General features: G+C 43.6%; 6 non-coding genes across 6 annotated transcripts; 3 read left to right on the forward strand and 3 right to left on the reverse strand.

The window, feature by feature from the left end:
* Positions 1-378: 378 nt before the first annotated feature.
* On the reverse strand, positions 379-460 carry TRNAS-AGA (transfer RNA serine (anticodon AGA)). The gene has a single exon. It is a non-coding gene; the product is annotated as a tRNA-Ser (tRNA).
* A 196-nt stretch (positions 461-656) lies between these two features.
* On the reverse strand, positions 657-738 carry TRNAS-CGA (transfer RNA serine (anticodon CGA)). The gene has a single exon. It is a non-coding gene; the product is annotated as a tRNA-Ser (tRNA).
* A 3,264-nt stretch (positions 739-4,002) lies between these two features.
* On the forward strand, positions 4,003-4,084 carry TRNAS-AGA (transfer RNA serine (anticodon AGA)). Its single transcript has one exon. It is a non-coding gene; the product is annotated as a tRNA-Ser (tRNA).
* A 365-nt stretch (positions 4,085-4,449) lies between these two features.
* On the reverse strand, positions 4,450-4,531 carry TRNAS-AGA (transfer RNA serine (anticodon AGA)). The gene has a single exon. It is a non-coding gene; the product is annotated as a tRNA-Ser (tRNA).
* A 394-nt stretch (positions 4,532-4,925) lies between these two features.
* Positions 4,926-5,007, forward strand: TRNAS-AGA (transfer RNA serine (anticodon AGA)). The gene has a single exon. It is a non-coding gene; the product is annotated as a tRNA-Ser (tRNA).
* A 4,592-nt stretch (positions 5,008-9,599) lies between these two features.
* TRNAG-UCC (transfer RNA glycine (anticodon UCC)) lies at positions 9,600-9,671 on the forward strand. Its single transcript has one exon. It is a non-coding gene; the product is annotated as a tRNA-Gly (tRNA).
* The last annotated feature ends 4,162 nt before the right edge of the window (positions 9,672-13,833 follow it).

The raw sequence follows: 13,833 nt of genomic DNA on the forward strand, positions 1-13,833 counted from the left end.
GGGATGCCCTGGATCTTGCGAAAAGGTGATTTTTATATCCCGCCAATCGTTCTCTTCTCCTCGGCAGGGAAATCAGGAGTCAGTCTTTTTAACTCCGCTTTTCATCCTCTTGTCCTGGACTCTGATCATAACAATTCTCCTCAGATGAAATCTGTGGTCCTCACAAAGCAGTGGCCAGGTGGCCAGTTTGGTGGCTCGTGCCCATTTCTAATCCTCCTGACCAATATTAATTTTTTTTTTAATGGCTGCTTCGTTCTTTGGCAGGCTTTTGTTTGTGGTGAGCAGGAGCCCCCTCTATTTCTTCTTCCAAGGCAGAGATCAGGCATGTAAGGGACAGACCAAAATGACATAATTAATAAAGAGCACCCAGGCTTTATCTGTAGTCGTCAGGATTCGAACCTGTGCAGTGAGACCCCAATAGATTTCTAGTCCACTGCCTTCACCTCTCGGCCATGACTACCGCATGCCACAAGCTTCCACATTCTGAGAAATACCTATTTTTGTTTCTAAATTCTTGTTTCTACAGTATATTTCTTCAAGTTAAAACCCTCTTCACCTGGATCTAGAAAAAATAAACCCTAATAAATAGAGAACTCTAGTTCTGTCAGAAATCGCCCTCTTGATTACTATTAACATAATAAATAAGGATTCACATTCGTAGTCGGCAGGATTCGAACCTGCGCGGGGAGACCCCAATGGATTTCGAGTCCATCGCCTTCACCTCTCGGCCACGACTACCGCATGCCATAAGATTCACCACCCTTCGGACAAGATAAATATTTCCCCTGCTCCACTGACTTTCCAAATTTGCTTTGCTTGGTTAGGGAAAAAAAAAGAAATGCTAAGGAAATGGATAAGTTTGTAATTTTACAAGAAATGTCCAATTTAGTGACTATGAACATCCGCAAGGAATGCTTGTAAAAGCCTTTGACGTGTTTAAAGTTATGATCTAGAAGTTTATAGAGGTCTCTGTGTATGAGTTCCAATCCTGCAAATTACAAAATAAAAGAAAAGGTGGGGAAAAGTAGCAAATATTCAAGGGACACTTAATCTTCTTCAGGAGATCATAAGCCTCACCCTCACCTTGGATTTAGCAAAGCAAAAAGGGGCCGTTTGCTTCCTTGCTAAGGCTTTCTCCCCTCACTCCTGTTGCCAAATGTTGAATTTCCTGTCAAATTCTTCTAGTTGCACAGCAGATGGGCCGTGATTCACAAATCAGAATAGCTTCAAGTTCCTCCAGAGTAGTCCACCCCGTTTTCTTATTAACTGGCACATACAGTCTCAGTAACTGAGACATGAGTAGGAATAAAATGTTTCATCATTTACAATCGTACCAATCAAACAGCAAACAGACGAACAGGACCGCTTTAACCTGTCACAAGAATTTTTCACCCTCAATATACAAAAGATCTTGGAAGATTAATTGGAGGACAGGCTAGGCGTTATCTGGATTTAATATCTGAATTGGGTGTCAGTTCATTGTTTTCAGAGGGAAATGAGTCTGCCTGTTTTCTGAGAAATCAATATTTGCGCAGCAATTGAGAACGCAGGATCCAAATATATTGTGTCATGCAGGGGTGGGCCAGATCACGCTCCTTGGAGGACCAGCCGAGTTTGGCCCTGTGTGGTTTTAAACAGCATGTTTAGCCCTGAAGCCCAGCGCCTTTGTGAAATAGAAGTCTTCTTTCCCAGAAGATGCACACTCTCTTGTCGAAAGATCGGATCCTTGCCTTATTTTAGTGGAAAACTTATTTTAAATCAACTGGTGCTGCCAAATTTCAGCTCCATTTGACAGCAGGGGCCTATATAGCCCTTGGTTCTTTTCAGGGGAAGGTTAAATCGGACCCTTGGCCCCACTGAAGCCACCTATCCCTAGTGGAAGGGTCAGAACGATGGTCTGGGATGCAGGCAGCCAAGGTTCTAGTCCCCAATGAGCCACGGAACTCGCTTGAGAGGCTTTGGACCCCTCCACTCAGCCCCTTCTCAGGTGTTTTTTAAAAAGGGATGATTTGCAACTGTGAGCAGGAAGAGAATTCTAGCCTCAACCATTGCCTGCACACGGTCTGCATATAAAGAGGAATTTTCTGATATTCCATGTAATTGGGTATCCTGAAAAATAAGAATTCCAGATCATGGCCAGAACATCCACAAATGGCTTTCTCTTTTAGGCACTTTTTCATATGGAGATAGCAGACTTCCTTGCTTGCTTAGTTTAGCTTAGTTTAGTTTAGCTTAGTTTAGCTTAGCCACCTTTCTCTTCATAGGGGACCCAAGGCAAGAAGTTAAAGATGCCATATTATATACAGTGGTGCCTTGCTTAACGGGCGCCCCATTTAACAATTAAATCGCATACTGACGAACTTTTTGCGATCGCTTTTGCGATCGCATTGCGATGTTTTAAATAGGGAAAAATTGCGTTGCGATGATCGGTACCCTGTTTTGCTTACCGATCATCGCATAGCAATGATTTTCCAACAGCTGATCGGCGGTTCCAAAATGGCCACCCGGTTAAAAAAATGGCTGCCCGCTGTTTTCTGGGACGGATTCCTCGCTTACCAGGCAGCGAAAATGGCTGCCATATGGAGGATTTTCACTTTAAGGTGAGTTTTTAGCCCATAGAAACACATTGAAGGAGTTTCAATGCATTCCTATGGGCTTTTTAATATTGCATAGCGACGAAATTGCTTTGCAGCGATTTTTGCTGCACTGATTATCGTCGCTATGTGAGGCACCACTGTATTATAGTATTTTTTTTTTTTAAAATCACACAATTAAACTTTGGCCAGGATTAGAAATGGGCATAAACCACCCAGCAGGTGTTTAGCACTGCTCAGACCTACTTCCTCTGGTGGGCACCCACTCAGAGGCAGCGTCCAGAGGAGGCGGGGCAGGGGAGCCAGGGCGCTGTCTCTGAGTGGGCTCCTGCTGGAGGAGGCGGGGCTGAGAAACACCAAATACCTATTCGCATAGGTATTTCCTGACTAGAAACAACCATTTCTAGTCAGAAATAACCATTTCTAGTCAGGATTAAAAACAAATTTTAAAACATTTGAAAAAACAGTTTTAAAAACCTAAATTTCAAAAAACAGCATGCCGTAGACACATTTTGCTGAAAAGCCTGCTTTACTGTAAATAGGACTTTTCTTCTATGTTGACCCACTTCATGAAGTTGTTGTGTGGATACAGTAAGGAGGAGCACGGACACTGACCACCCTTGACTTAATTGAAGAAAACATGGGATAAATACAACTGAGAAAACAAGAAATTTCAATTTTACAGCTGGGCAGAGAACAGCATTTTTTTCTCATTTTAAAAAGTTATGGAATGACAACATCAAAGGAAAATTCATAGTAATTTATAGAGAATGCTCATTATTCTCAGACGTTAATATTTGTGTTTTTTAATTGTTAAGTCATGTCCGACTCTTCGTGACCCCATGGACCAGAGCACGCCAGGCCCTCCTCTCTTTCACTGCCTCCCAGAGTTGGGTCAAATTCATGTTGGTCGCTTCGGTGACAATGTTAATATTAGTATTAACCATAAAGGCCAATTCTTACCTAATTAAAAATGGTTATGTTTTTCAGCTTCCCTACACTTGCTAAGCTGAAAATTCTTTTAAGCATGAAGAGGCAAATTCTAAAAAATGCAGCTTTGTAAAGTGAGTGCAGCAAATAAAAGATAGATGTATTTCAAGTGTCAGAGCTCATGGCCTGCGGTAGTCTTGGCCAGGAGGTAAAGATGATGGACTAGAAATCCATTGGGGTTTTCCGATGCAGGTTCGAATCCTGATGACTACAAATAAAACATATGTAGTCCCACAAGCATTATTCACAGATGTTAATAATGATCAAGAAGGTTATTTCTGACAAAATTTTAACATTCTCTGTTTATTCGGGGGAGGAAGTTTTTTTCCTGACCAAGGTGAAGTTTTTAAACCTGAGGAAAAAAATGAACATATATAAATAAGCATACATCTAAGGATATAAAGGCTTGTGGCATGTGGTAGTCGTGGCCAAGAGGTGAAGGCGATGGACTAGAAATCCATTGAGGTCTCCCTGCGCAGGTTCGAATCCTGCCGACTACGGATGAAGCCTGGGTGGTCTTTATTAATTAAGTAATTTTGGTCCCTCCCTTAGATACCAGATCTCTGCCTTGGGAGAAGAAAAAGGGGGGCTCCCCGCTCACCACAACCTTTCATCAAAAGCCTTCCAAATAAGGCATCCATTCTTTTTTTAAAATAATTAAATATTGGTCAGGAAGATTAGCAATGGGCAAGATTCATGGCATCCCCACTGCCACCCCAAAGTCCTTGATGGCTGGGCTTAAATAAAAAATTATGGCTGGGCTTTTTAAAAAAAATACAGATACTGTAGAACATAAAGTCAGAGTAAGGTCGATGTAAAGATGAGGCCCTTGTGTTGCATCAATAAAGACCACAAACAGGTTATTCGTAGTCGGCAGGATTCGAACCTGCGCGGGGAAACCCCAATGGATTTCTAGTCCATCGCCTTCACCTCTCGGCCACGACTACCACAGGCCACAAGCTTCCACATCAGTAGAAATATGTCTCTCTCTCTTCAGCTTGATCAGCAATTTTCTCCTGCATTCGCATTTCTCTCTCACCTTTTTCGATGGAGAATAAACGTAAGAGCCTGTATCTTACTGAGAGCTCAAGGCAGAGCAAAACCCAAAACTTTGATGGCAACCTCAATGCAAACATTAATAAGCCTCCAGGGCCAAAGGAAGCCTACCCTCTCCCTGCTGAGCCCTGGGTTCAAATCTCCACCTAGAACAATTTGGTCCCATGTTTTCCAGCGGAGAAAAAGGGAAGGAAACAAGCAAACAGCTTATCTAAATATGGAAACAAATAAATATGTAGAAACAAAGATAGGTATTTCTCAGAATGTAGAAGCTCGTGGCCTGTGGTAGTCGTGGCCGAGAGGTTAAGGCGATGGACTAGAAATCCATTGGGGTCTCCCCACGCAGGTTCGAATCCTGCCGACTACGAATAATCCATGTGTGGTCTCTATTGATGCAACACAACAGCCTTGTCATTAGATAATTTTTGTCCTCTCTTACATGCCTGGTCTCTGCCTTGTGCAAAGAAAAAGGGGTGATCCCTCTCCCCACCCCACCTCTCAGCACAAGCCTGACCAAGAACGAAGCAGCCAAAAACCTGAAGATGGCCGCCTGGGCTCTGCTTCATGAGGGCCACAGATTTCATCCTCTGCCAAGTATGAAGGGCTGGTTTTCCCAACAGTTACCGGAAAGGTTTGCGTGTGTCTCCTCACAGTCTTTGATTGCTGGGCTTTTTTATTTCTTTGCAAAAGTAAAAATAAAACATGTAAAGGAAGAATAGGATTGATGCAAACATGAGGCTGTTGTGCCACATCAATAAATACCACACACGGAGTATTCGTAGTTGGCAGGATTCAAACCGGTATCTTACCGAGAGCTCAAGGCAGAGCCAAAGGTTTGATGTCAACCTCAATGCAAATTTCAGTAAACCTCCAGGGCAGGCGTCGTCTACCCTCTCCATGCTGAGTCCTTGGTTCAATCCCCCACGTAGAAAAATGGAGAAGCAGCATTTGGTCCCACTGAAAGGCAGTGCCAAAGAATGCTCCAACTACCGTACAATTGCACTCATTTCGCACGCTAGCAAGGTTATGCTCAAAATCCTCCAAGGTAGGCTTCATCAGTATGTGGACCGAGAACTCCCAGAAGTACAAGCTGGATTCCGAAGAGGCAGAGGAACTCGAGACCAAATTGCTAACTTGCGCTGGATTATGGAGAAAGCCAGAGAGTTCCAGAAAAATATCTACTTCTGCTTCATTGACTATGCGAAAGCCTTTGACTGTGTGGACCACAGCAAACTATGGCAAGTTCTTAAAGAAATGGGAGTGCCTGACCACTTTATCTGTCTCCTGAGAAACCTATATGTGGGACAGGAAGCAACAGTTAGAACTGGTCATGGAACAACTGAGTGGTTCAAAATTGGGAAAGGAGTACGGCAAGGCTGTATATTGTCCCCCAGCTTATTTAACTTATATGCAGAATACATCATGCGGAAGGCTGGACTGGAAGAAACCCAAGCCGGAATTAAGATTGCCGGAAGAAATATCAACAACCTCCGATATGCAGATGATACCACTCTGATGGCAGAAAGTGAGGAGGAATTAAAGAACCTTGTAATGAGAGTGAAAGAGGAGAGTGCAAAAAACGGTCTGAAACTCAACATCCAAAAAACTAAGATCATGGCCACTGGTCCCATCACCTCGTGGGAAATAGAAGGGGAAGATATGGAGGCAGTGTCAAATTTTATCTTCCTGGGCTCCATGATTACTTCAGATGGAGACAGCAGCCCTGAAATTAAAAGGCGCCTTCTTCTTGGGAGGAAAGCGATGACAAATCTTGACAGCATCTTGAAAAGCAGAGACATCACCTTGCCAACAAAAGTCCGAATAGTCAAAGCTATGGTTTTTCCTGTTGTGATGTATGGAAGTGAGAGCTGGACCATAAAGAAAGCAGACCGCCGAAGAATTGATGCCTTTGAATTGTGGTGCTGGAGGAGGCTCTTGAGAATCCCCTGGACTGCAAGGAGAACAAACCTATCAATTCTAAAGGAAATCAACCCTGAATGCTCACTTGAAGGACAGATCCTGAAGCTGAGGCTCCAGTACTTTGGCCATCTCATGAGAAGAAAAGAGTCCTTGGAAAAAACCTTGATGTTAGGAAGGTGTGATGGCAAGAGGAGAAGGGGACAACCAAGGATGAGATGGCTGGACAGTGTCTGCGAAGCAACCAACATGAACCTGACACAACTCCGGGAGGCAGTAGAAGACAGGAGGGCCTGGCGTGCTCTGGTCCATGGGGTCACGAAGAGTCGGACACGACTAAACGACTAAACACACACACACAAAACACGAAACTTTCTGCTTTCTGGGGGGAGGCTGAGAGGAAAGGAACATGGCTAATTGATGACGTATTGGACGGGAAGGTATCTCAGTTGTGTGTCTGGTCACGTGCCCGACTGCACAATTGAGCTGTGCCCTAGCACTGTGGTCCCCAACCTTGGGCCTCCGGATGTTCTTGTACTACAACTCCCAGAAGTCTTCACCACCACCGCTGCTGGCCAGGATTTCTGGGAGTTGAAGTCCAAGAACATCTGGAGGCCCCCAAGGTTGAGGGCCACTGCCCTAGCACATCATCAATTAGAAGCACGTCGCTACTCCAAGTAGCACAAACACTGATAGGATTGTAGACCCTATGTTTGTCTAGATTGAGGGTTTCCTGGCTGGCGGGTTAGTTCAGTGATTTAGGTCTCTAGATGTTGTCAGTTGGATCCCCTTTTGTGCCTCCCCAGAGAAAAGTCATTCTATGTAGCCTTGGGCAAGCTGCGCTGCCCCAGGGCTCCCCCTAGAGGAAGGGAAAGGGTAAACCACTTCTGAGTATTCTCTACCTGGGAAACCCTGAAAAGGGTCACCGCAAGTCAGAACGGACTTAACGGCACAGGATTATTATTATATATAAAAGTCAATATATAGAAACCTTCTTATTACCTGAAACGATAGGTTGCCTTGAGTTACTGACCGTGGGTTTTTGGCAAGACAAAAATGTCCAACTGTAGGATTTGTTTTACAAGGAGATCAGCTATCCACCCTTGAAGACATTAAGTTTCTGAGCACCCTTTGAATCCTACAGGAATGGGTCTCAGTGGGTCTTTCCACAACCCAGGGGCTCTACAACCTGCCACATTCAGTGCAATGCTTTCAAAACGGGGGAGCTGAGATTGAACTACAGCTCCCAGGAGCCTTAGCTCACAATCTGAGTCCCAAAACACGGGGGTGGGGGGTGCACCTCACGTTTGAGAACCATGGATTTAGCACTAAAAGATTTTCAAGGCTGGATTTCCATCGCCATTGTTGGCGGCTGATAGACGGAGCAGTTCCTCTCTGTGGTGGATTGTCTATGGTCCTCTGAGTCATAATAGGAATATGCCGTCCATCTCCTTTCAAATGCTTTAATGACACTTTAATGACACTTTCTGTTCCTGCCCCATGGGCTGAAATCCCGTTGCTTAGTGCAGAAGGTTGCAAAAAGGGTGAAGCCCATTTGAACCTATGGAACCTATGGAGGGGGGTGGACTGACCAAATCCACATGGATTCAGTAGGCCTTCTCGAGTACAACTTACAACGCTAAGCAACAGGATTTAATTTTACTTTGTGCCATTCTGTGCTGAGTAGCATCTACTTCCATTTGGGGGGTCAATCTTCTTAGCTAGGTCAGGTGATTCTGTTCTCAGTGTCGGCATTCTGGTGGTAGATTTGTTTAATGGTCCGTTCCCACGATTCTTGTTCCTATGATTCATATGAAAGAGGAGTGAAAACTGGCGGACGAAGCCTCAGTCATTCAAGATAGGCAGATGACCCCATCTTACCGGCAGAGAGCAGCAATGACTTGAAATGGCTTTTAGGGAAAGCGAAAGAAGAAAGTGGTAAAGCAGGACTGCAGTTGAACATCAAGAAGACCAAAATCATTATTATAGAGGAATTACACAACTTTAACAATAACGAAGACATTGAAATAGAGATTTTTTTAATACCTTAGTCCAATCATCCATCCAAATGGAGACGGCAGCCAAGGAATCAGAAGACTAAGACTTGGAAGGGCAGCAATGAAGGAACTAGAAAGGGTCATCAAGTTTAAGGATGTGTCACTGCAGAACAACATCAAGATCATCCACACGCTTGTCTTTCTAATCACCATGTATGGGTGAGAAAGCTGAACAATGAAGAAAATTGACAGGGAAAAAAAAACGATTGATTTGTTTTTAATGTGGTGCTGGAGGAGATGCTTTGTGGAGACCCAGGACTGCCAGAAAGATGAACAAGTGGGTTCCAGATCAGATCAAGTCTGAAATATCTCTGGAGGCAAATATGTTGAAACTGATGCTGTCCTACTTTGGGTACATCCTGAGAAGATAAAGAATTCTCTGGAAAAGACAGTAATGCTGGGGAAGGTGGAAAGAAGCAGGAAAAGAGGAGGACCAAATATGAGATGGACTGACTCTCTAAGGAAGCCACTGGCTTGGGTTTAGAAGAGCTGAGTGGGACAGATGAGGACAGGACCTTTGGGAGATCATTCATTCACAGGGTTGTCATCAGTCAGAGGCAGTGGGGGGGGCGGCTTGACAGCATGTGACGACAATAAGGATTCTTGTTGCCACCTTCATTAATTTAGTGTATAGAACCTTTTTGAACAGAACTGAATGGCAGAAAAGCAAAATGGCTTTCCCCCTCTTGTTAGCATCACCATTTCATTTGTTCTTTGGATTTCCTATACGGAATGGTGAAAACTAAAATTTTTGCCTTGTATGTTTATCCTGTGTGCGGCAAATTAAATATACAGTAATCATATACATGTATCTAGAGAGTAATTAAAACTCCGCAGCTGAAAGCATTTCGTAGTCTGCATTTCGCGGTGAATAGCGCCATCTAGCGTATCAGTTCTAATGTAGCAATTGTTATTTTTTTTCCTCTTAAAAAAAGAAAGGGATGCCTTGTGCTTTAAGGATGCTTTCCAGAGGTGCTCCACGTAAGCGTTGGTGGTATAGTGGTTAGCATAGCTGCCTTCCAAGCAGTTGACCCGGGTTCGATTCCCGGCCAACGCAATGTTGTCCTTTTTTAAAAATTCCCCCAAAAAGGACGAACGGCTGTTTTTTTTTTTTCACCCACCACTGCACAGGAAAACATAAATTGTCATATGCTTGGAAAGGAGATTGCTGTCTTAAATTCCCCAGCTGACCAATTTTTTTTTCAGTAACTGAAGCTTAACTTCTCACATTCAAACTTTTTCATTTTTCTCATATACAGTGTTGCTTTTCATTTGTATTGTTGGGATGCAGGAACTCAACCTGTTTTATTGCCACCACAAGTCTGCATATCTTTGTCCACAAATTTCGGACTACAACTCCCAGAACCCCCTGTATAGCATGGCCAAAGCTGTAGTCCAAAAACATAAATATGCATGCATTTAACTACGAGATAGTGCAGGGGAACATGGGAGAGGTGGACCCTTACTCATAAAACTTCAGCAAACATTAGCTGGAATCCAGTTTATTTACATCCGTGTAAAGGAAACAGCATAAAAAGTCACAGTGGCCCATCATCACCTGATGAGCGAGGTGCTGGTGATGAGAGTACGTGCCCAGCAACATCACCAGCACCCTGTTGATTCATGGCAAGTTGTTTCCACATCTAGCGCTATTTCTCTTAGGCAAGTATCAATCAAGAGTTGGATTTGGGTCATTAATCCAAGGGGGTGGGCAAAGTACAACCTTCCAGAGCATGGCTGAACTACAATTCCCAGTAGCCATAGCCAGCACTGCTGACAGTAAGGAATGCTGGGAGCGGCTGTCTGATAACATCTGGAGTGATGCACTCTGCTCACTCCTTCATTAAGCAAAACCATTGACTCCATGTGTTTACTGTGGGAACATCAGTCGGCAATTGTGGACAATTCTACGGAGCCGTGTTGCCGGTTTTCTCTCCTTAAGCACAAATCAGCCAAACCCGGCAACTTGTATGTAAACTGAGCTGTGTGTCTCTTCTCCAGAAGCTTTCAAAGAGGTGGCCAGGTTAATCCACTTCAGTCTTTAACAAAAGTCTGTTACAGAGGTTTTATTTTATTTTATTTTTTGGTGAAATTGCTCTAGCTGTGCAGCAGAAGTGCAAGGGTTCCCAGAGCAGAATAGCTTCGGGTTCCCCAGAGCAGTCCCCCCCCCTTTCTCATCAACTGGCACTTAAAAGCGTCCCAGAGTCATTCTGCAACATAAGGAGAAGAAAGAATAAAAGGTTTCATTACCTACAAATTGAACAGATCAAACAGCAGATTGTCAAACAGGACTGCTTTCAGCAGCAGACTTCAACAAGCTCACTGATTGCCGACAGACAACAGAGAGGGGGAAAGAACAGAGCCTAGAGGTGAGTGTTTGAATTCAGAGTCAGGAGGGAATGATTGGTTAGCAATGGATAGATTGACAGCCCATAAAGGTCCCTCCCAATCAAACCCACTAAAGGCAGCATGCAAGGCTGCAAAAATTCAAACAAAAACAAAACAAAAGGACAGTGCTACCTCCATGTATTCTCATGTGAACTTTCACAGACTATGATTCGCTTCCTCAGATACGGTGGATTCTAAAGCTCAGACTGAAATAAACCTGGGAGTCTCAAAGGTGTCACAACACTGTTTGGTTTTTGATCTCCCCTCCTCGTGAGTCTTCTCTGATTGACACATATTTCCCTTTCCCTCCTTATTAGTGTACTGGTGAGCACCACCGCCTATCCTATAGGAGACGAGCATTGCATTTTCCTGGTGGATAGGCGTGCATTCCGAATGTAATTCTACAGAGATGTAGTGGTTCCAGATTGGGATGGACATTTGAGAGATCAAGGATGACAAACTGCTGCTCCATTATGTTGAAGCTGAGGCAGTCCTACTTCGGGGACATCATGAGAAGGTGCGATTCTCTGAAAGAGACAATAATGCTGGCAAAGATGAAAAGCAGTAGGAAAAGAGGAAGACCAAATACAAAATAGACTGACTCCCTAAAGGAAACCACAGGCTTGAGTTAACACTTCAAATGGTGCAAAATGCGGCAGCCAGGCTCCTTAGTGGAGTGAGGAAATATCAGCATATCTCCCCCACCCTGGCTGCTTTGCACTGGTTGCCCATTCGTTTCCGCATTAATTTCAAAGTTTTAATGATGACGTATAAAGCCCTAAACAGTTTGGGACCTTGATACCTGGCAGATCATCTTCTCCCACCCAGGTCTACCCGAATCACTTGACAAAGCCAGCAGGGATGACTGAGGGGCCTTACGCCAAGAGAGGCCCGGAAGGAAAGAACAAGAAATCGGGCCTTCTCGCCAGTGGCCCCTCAGTTGTGGAACACCCTCTGAACGGAAATCTGCCTGGCTCCCTCGCTGGGCGTTTTTAAAAGCCATTTAAAAACTTGGCTCTTCAGGCAGGCCTTCCCTCCAGTCAATTAATTGATCTTTCTTTCTCAATTATCTCATCTTGATAATCTATATATGCATCTGTTAGTAGGTTTTATTATTATGTATCTTATTGTATCATATTTAATTGTATTTGATTACTCCTGTAAGCCGCTCCAAGTAGACTTTGTCTAGAGGGGCGGGGTATAAATCCAAATAAAGTAAAGTAAAAGTAAAGTTCATTGTCTGTTGCCTTCTTGGAGAACTGGAAAAAGAGCAACTCTTGTCATTTTTTATTTTATTTTATTTTGGAGTAAGGAAATCAATTGTCTCAGCTTAGGAGAGAAGGTTTACCACTTCCTCCAATAACGTTATCCTTAGGTTGCTAGATTATACAACCCTTGTAAAAGACATACTTTTTTACCCATGTTTCTCTCTTTCACAGGAATAAACAGGAAAAAAAAATAATTAAATCAACCAGTAGTTCTAAATGACTAAAAATCCAATTATTATCACCTATAAGTCTCTTACTATAGCAATAAAACCAATCCCAAAAGCAGCAAGGTGCTTCTGAAAACAAGAAATGAACTGCTTGTAGAGGATCAGCACCAATACTGGTGCACAGTGTTGCCAGGATACCTCGGGCCACCTGACAGATGAGGAGGCAGGGCTGTGATGTCAAAATGGAGGCCGTGTCATAATGGCTTTGCTAAACTGACTCAGTCAGAGCTGTTCATCCACATTAAATCTTTTTTAGTTTTAGGGTCATCATTGTTTTTAAATCAGTGTTCAAAATCCTGTTGGAATTTCATAGATGTGTAAGCAGAATCTCATACATAAAGGGTGCCCAAGCTACCGTATTTTTCCGTGTATAAGACACCCCCATGTATAAGACCCCCCCCCTTTTCTAACCCAAAATTAAGAAATCGTAAGTGGGGCTTAGCAAGTGGAGGGGAAAGCAGCGATCAAAGCCCTGCAGGATCACTCTGATCCCTGCTTTCCCCTCCACTTGTTTTTGTTCTCTCCTCAGCTTACTTCCGTGTATAAGACAACCCTCAATTTTTAGTCTAAAGATTTTAGACAAAAAGTATAGTCTTACACACAGAAAAATACGGGTATGTGCTGCAGCTCCTTGGAAGCAGTCAGAGGCACAATGGGATAAGGGACAGAAGATAGAGCTATGATGGTTATAGAGCTCTTTGTAAAGAAGTTGCTCATAACTCTATCTAGAGGCACTATTCCTAGCTCAGTCTCAAATAGGAGGTGGAAATGAAGGCCATGGTGCCTGCTTCTCCTTACCCCATCTCTTCGGTCCCTGGTGAAGGCACTTGCCAATGGCTTCATGAGTTTCCTGTGTCAGAACCTGGAAGGAGGTGGGTCTTTGGTGATATTTGGTGTGGGGAAGAAGATGGGATGGCTTGAGGAGCAATGTCAAGACCATGATGGGTGACAATGAAGGGTGGAAGGCAGCAGGAAAGGAGGAGGACCAAACAAGGGAGGGATTAACTCCATAAAAGAAAACACAGACTTGAGCTGAGCCGTTCAAAATAGGATCTTTTGGAGACCTCTCATTCATAGGGCCAACTTGAAGCAACTCGAAATCACACAAAAACAATATAAATTGGTGTTTATAAATCAAGGCTTTTTTCTAAGCATCCTGGTTGACAGTGCCATCTGTGATGTACAGTTCTTTCTTTCTATTCCCACCACCTTTGTTCTTATCAGTGGATACTGATCCTGCAGATAAGGGTGTGTTACTGTATCCTCCAAAGCAAAGAAATTTAGACTACAACTCAACCCACTTTTCCTTGCATAGAATGCAAGAACGCTAATGCAT

Source organism: Pogona vitticeps, chromosome 2 (assembly GCF_051106095.1).
Source record: "Pogona vitticeps strain Pit_001003342236 chromosome 2, PviZW2.1, whole genome shotgun sequence".
NCBI classification, from domain to species: domain Eukaryota; kingdom Metazoa; phylum Chordata; class Lepidosauria; order Squamata; family Agamidae; genus Pogona; species Pogona vitticeps.